Raw genomic sequence first — 6212 nt, 5'->3', positions numbered from 1 at the left:
GAGGAGGATTGTATTGGTTTTGTTCGGCAATGCCATAAATGTCAGATTTATACAAATCGCATGAACATCCCACCGTCAAAGCTGTATAACATAACTTCACCGTGGTCATTTTCAGTCTAGGGAATTGATGTTATTGGGGTAGTTACACCAAAAGGTTCGAATGGGCATGAGTATATCCTGGTGGCAATAGACTATTTTACAAAGTGGGTCGAGGCCCAATCCTATGCAGTGTTGAAAGCGTCGTACGTAGCCAAGTTCATCAGGAATAATATCATTTGTCATTATGGGGTCCCGAATGAGATCATTTCAGACAATAGTTCCCACTTTAAGAAAGAAGTGATCGACTTGTTGGAGAAGTACAACGTGGCTTTTCATAAGTCATCCATATATCGGCTGCAAACCAACGGAGCTGTTGAGGCCGTTAACAAGAACATCAAGCATGTTCTACAGAAGATGGTGGAAACTTACAGGGACTAGCCAAGCAAAGTGCCATTTGCTCTCTGGGGCTATAGGACTTCAATTTGAACTATTAAATTATACTTCTACTCCTGATCTTTTTGTATTGCTATTATTCACTGAGCCTTACTCACTCCATTTTTATGGATGTTTTGTAGGTAATCAGGTCGCGGGACAACCTTAGGTCAGCCCAGAAGCCTTTTGCTGGACCCGTTTTGCTGAGTCACCCGAAGTGATTCTTTTGTTTTATTTTTGGAAAACCTGTGTGTTGGCATGTTTTGTTGGAATTTGGAAGAATAGACATGTGTATATATTGTCAATACCTAACTTTTGGGTTGTTACCCTTTTCCACATTCAGTAAATGTGAATGGTGTATGAAATGTTATGTACTTATGTATGGTGATGCATTATGGTCCTAGCATGTAGTCATAGCTCAATGAATGTTTTATTCTATTATCTTGCTTCCGTTCAGGCCCTAATATTGAATAAAATTTAAGTTAATAGTCGAGGCCTCAGGTCAGGCTAGTCATGTCCAAACTTTTAGGGACAGATTTGGGTCGTGACATCAATCCAATATTTCTCTTTCTCATTGAACTATACATTTCAATTTACAAAATTACAAGTTACAGATCATAGTTCAATAAGTTAGAGAAAACGATAAAAAAATACATTGTCCATTTGATGCGAAAGATATACAATTTCAAAATAAAAGTACTAAAGAAGTTCAACGGTTCTATTACAATTTTTAAGTTCACAAAAATTTAGATATTAAAGAAAATAGACATCTTCTTCTTCTTCATTGGTGGGGCTGGGGCTCTTCATGTCTTGAAATATTGTTATTAGATAGGAATGAGCAATTGCCCAGTAATGAATATATTTAACCAAGTATATAAATATTTTGATTTAAATTATGCATGATCTTCATCAATACCAATGAATTACATTGTTTACAATTTATAACACAACACACAATTCACATTTAGTCTCTACATTTTTTCGTCCTCACATGGATGGCCAGTGGACACCTCAAACTTTCCACTTTTGTCGACCTCACACAATCCAGCAAGTGGACACCTCATAAAATTTCCACATTCGTCGTCCTTACACGAACCGGGCAAGAGGGCACTTCAAACACATTCCCATATTCATTGTCCTCACACAAATCAGGCAAGTGGGCACCTTAAACACATTTCAAAACAATAACATCTTAACACATCACATGGACCCTCCAATTTTACTTATCAATTATCCATTAAGTCAAATCAAGAACAACCCTTCAAGTTACATATTAAAATTGTGGGCTTTTCCTTTCCTAGTATCAATTTCCCTTAATTCATGTCTATTTACTCAATTTTCCATAATTGCTTACCCAACCCATCATTAGTTTCACACAAAGCACATCATCAACACAAAATCCATATATATATATATATATCATCCTTCTCAATAGTCACATACACATTAAGATTCACACACCTTTAATCCAAAATATAAATGTACAAGGGTAAAATTATTCCTACCTGAAGGGTTGCAAGAAGAGAGATGAAGATCCACGCAATGAACTTTCGAAATAACACAATCTAATCGGTTCAAAATGTAGCTCTTGGTGAGGGTAACAACTTTAATGAAGGCCCAAAGATTGATTATTGCTATTACTATATGAAATCTAGGGTTTTCAAGCTAGGGTTTTGGAATAACGACTGTAAGAGAGAGAAGGAGTATGAAAAGAATGAGCTAGAAAAGTGTTTGGATCGCATTATAACTCTGCTACCTTGAAGAGCGAACTTTCTATCAGTCGAACGAAGTGCCAAAATACAAAGAGACCACTCGATCGAACTTTCCACCACTCGAGCAGTAAACACATGATCTTAGAAGTTTTGCAAAGCTACAATGAAAATACTGGTTGCTTGAATTTCGTGCTCGAGCGACCTTTCCTTTGCTCGAGCGGTCTCGCCTACAAACAAGTGAGATACTAGGAGCTGCAAATCTACGCTCGAGCGACGAAATGACCGCTCAAGCGGTCACCCAAAATTAGCTGCAGCAAGAAATATTTTGTAACTTGTTAAAAATATTTCTCAACCTTAATTTTAGCTTTAATAGAGTTTTGGGTGGTATATTATTGAAGAAGTAGTGAAGAAAAAGGAAAAGGATGTTGAAGATGAGGTGTGAGTGTAAACAATTTTGTAACCCATTTGAAATAAAGAAGGAGAGGTGTATATATAGACTTTTGAGGCAAAACAAATATCCAAGAAACTTGTAGAGGAAGCCCAAAGGCAAAATATCTATGATATTTGCGTAAAATTTAGAGAAAATGTTGAATTTCTTGAAACTGCTCTATTACCCAGACAAATCATTCGACCAGACAAAAAAGTGTTTGGTCAGACAACTTTTCAAAGGGAAAAACATGATTTCTTTTTTTAGAAAATTCTCATTCCTTCCACTCATTCCCATTTTGTCCTTGCTCAATTTACTAAGAAAATATAACACTTGAATTTTGGAAATGCGAGCCTCGGATCTTTGTGGAAATCTTTAAAAAGGGGTTTAAGAGGGTCTAAAATATTTTGGCCAAAACGGGTGTAAGGTTGAGATTAAAGCTTGAACCCGGCTCTCCTATTAAGGAATTCGTAAGATAGCACATTCCAACTTTCATCATCGGGTGTTCGGAAAATAGCACTTAAGTCTTAGGGCTGGTCAAAATGGGTTGTTTGGAAAAGAGCACCTAAGTCTTCTCGCCCCCTCCTCGTGACTCCAGGTCTGAGAGGACGAGATCTGAAAGATCTTACACAGAGGGGAGTAGCTATCAACCCTCGCACACTCATCAAACAGCTTCTTGATATACAGAGTTACCCAGATCAAAAGATTTGTAGACTGTCCTCGAGGAGAGGTTGAGAATGAGAGAAGACATGCAAGTACAGGACCCCCAAAGGATATCTACTTTGTAGAGGTTGGCATGTAGGATGCATGGAAGTGTCGAGGTTGCAACGTCAATGCCGCATCTTGCTTACGAGCCAGTGAATAGAGCGTTGACAAGATTGTAGAGTTCGTCATTCATACCAGTGATAGAGAATGCACTTTTGCCTGCAGCCTTTAACCATCCTAATTTCACGATCTACAACGGGAAGTCAAATCCTTGCATGCATCTTAGCCTGTTTCGACAAATTATGGCTATTCACAGAAGAAACGATGCCTTGTTGTGCATCTTGTTTCCGTCAAGCATTAAAGATCTGGTGTTCCCATTATTGCCCTTCTCACCTCCAGGTCTGGTTCATCTCGGCCTAACAAAAAAGTGTACATGGCCCCAACCAAGCAGCATCTTGTGGATGAAGACAACATTGAGCTACAGGATGCCAAATTAGCCGCCCATGACGTCTAGCTTGAGCTAGTTGGAACCGAGGAAACTGCCAGTCCCTCTGCTCCCCCGATGTGGGCCCCAACGCTGACCTACAAGGGTAGAGTTGTGACCATAACTAACTTCATGTATGCAGACAAAGATAACTAGCTGGCCTTCAACCTGGCCAAGGGGTTCTTGTTTCCTGTTGACATAGAGTGGCACTAACAATTGACCGACCTGTAGGCTATCAAGTCGGCCACCAAGTCTGTAGTTCTGGTAAGGCCTTGAACTTGTAGCGATCCCGATTTTGACCCGTCTCTCTGTGGTGTTCCCGGCTCAGGTTGGTATGGTTTTGAACGGTGTTACGTATCTTAGTTTCCCTGTATTTCCCTTATTTTGGTTATCGGGTTGTAGTGGTGTGTTTGGAATAGGTAATGTCTCCAAACCTTTAGATGAGAATCCAACCCGAATTGTGCCTTGCAGAGTTGTATCAGAAGTTAATTCTTTCATGTTTGCCACTTCACTAAGTATGTCAGGGATCGAGCTGCCCGGTCAGCTCGCGGAGGTCTACGAGGCAGCGCCCCTTGGCGGGTCCGGGGCAGTGCCCCCGAAGCAAAAATGCAAAATTGCATTCGAAGTTGCTTGTCCGCTCGAGCGGCCGTTTATGCGCTCAAGCGAAGAATGTTTGGTTCCAAAAGTTTGACCTGTTTGCAAAAGTACTGGAAAAGTGTATTTGACGCTCGAGCGAGGCTTTCCACGCTCGAGTGGACATTGTTATATCAGTTTGTGAATCTGATATTTCAGATCACTTTTTCAGTCCTCTCTCTCTCTCTAAAACTCTCCAAAATTCAAGATCTGGAGCTTCTCTCTCTAGAAGTCATCTTTTCTCTTTGATTTCTCCAAATCCATTGGGATTTAGGCCTAAGTTCTTCACCAAAGTTGGTTATCATCTCGAGGGACAATGGACATTTCATGGCATCATTGAGCATGATGGTTTTCAAAAGATGAAGATATGATTTATTTGCACAAAGACATAGCATGGCATGCACATTCATCTCTTGAGACTTGTATAAAATGTAAATACTTTGTTAAGGATTTCTTACTGGGCTTTATGCTCACCCTACGGGATTTTTGTGCAGGAAAAGATGTGGTGATTCCACCTAACTAAAGGCGAGGAAATATGTGTTGAGAGTATAAGGCTTTCATTTTGCTGTAACTCTGTTTGTAAGCCAAGGGCTGTATTTGTGTGGGTTTGAATAACCATTTTGTGTAACTAGGCCTAAGCCTTGGAAACTTGTAAACCCTTAGGGGTATCTATTTGTTTATGTTATTTTGATTTGAAGTGAATGTATTATTGCCTGAAGACTATTTGTATCATCTAATGCAAATGTAGGGATTTATTTTTAGTTTTACTTTAAAGAACCATGGTTATCGTATTATCATTTGGGTATAAAAATTGGGGCATTGCACGACTTTTCCTTTTTTCATCTAAGTCTTTGTTTGGCTCCTGATGCTATTTTATTTTTCAAGCTGCGCAAAAAGCCCACTTCGCTTATTAGCGATTGTTGGATTTAAAAAAGAGTTTGAGGGCCGTAATATCGAACAATGATGCCAAGAATGCCGAGCTGAAGGACTCAAAGGCAAATCTGGCCAACGTGGCCACTAACCGAGATCAACTGGCCAAGCAAGTTCACACAGCTAAGGCGGAAAAATAGAAAGCCTTAGTTGATAAGAAAACTCGATATCTCCGTGAGTTGAAGAAGCTCAATGATGGTTACGAGGCCATCACGAAAGCGTTTGAAAAGAAGATGAAGAATGCTGAGGACTGTGGCTACGTAGAAGGTGAAAAGGCATATGAGCACCAATGTAAGGCCATGAAAGACATCTTCTTTCAGTGCGGCTAGAAGGCGGTGGTCGAGAAGCTTGGGCGAGCTCCAGACTCTAAATTCTTCAACAACCCACTACCACACTTTATCCTTGACTACATAGTGGTTTTTGCCAACGCCGTGCATAAAAATTGCTTGAGGTAGATGAAGAGGTGAGCCCAGTAGATAAGGATCATGTTGCCCTAGCTCAGCAAGTGGATGCCCCAGCATGATAGGAGGATGCTGGCTAGACTCAGCAGAGTGTCGCCACCGAAGAAGGAATCACTGATCTAACTGTCGGCGACGGTGCTGGTGCCGCGTTGACACAACGGGAGGCCAGGACCTAACCGTAACAATTTTTCTTTGTTCTCTTAGCTAGAACCAAGCTGTTGGCCCTTACTTTTGTAACTGGGTAGTTGCCCCACCTTTTGTAATGTTTTCTTACTACTAATAGAAAAATGACAACTTTTTGCTAGGCTTGCATGTGTTAGTACATTTCCTGAATGAACTAGGTCCTTAAATTTGCTTTGCCGAACTAAACCAGCTCGGTAGAGACTTCC

This window comes from Camellia sinensis, chromosome 7 (genome assembly GCF_055761805.1).
Source record: "Camellia sinensis isolate YWXY chromosome 7, ASM5576180v1, whole genome shotgun sequence".
Lineage (NCBI taxonomy): Eukaryota > Viridiplantae > Streptophyta > Magnoliopsida > Ericales > Theaceae > Camellia > Camellia sinensis.
This window is presented reverse-complemented; position numbering follows the sequence as displayed.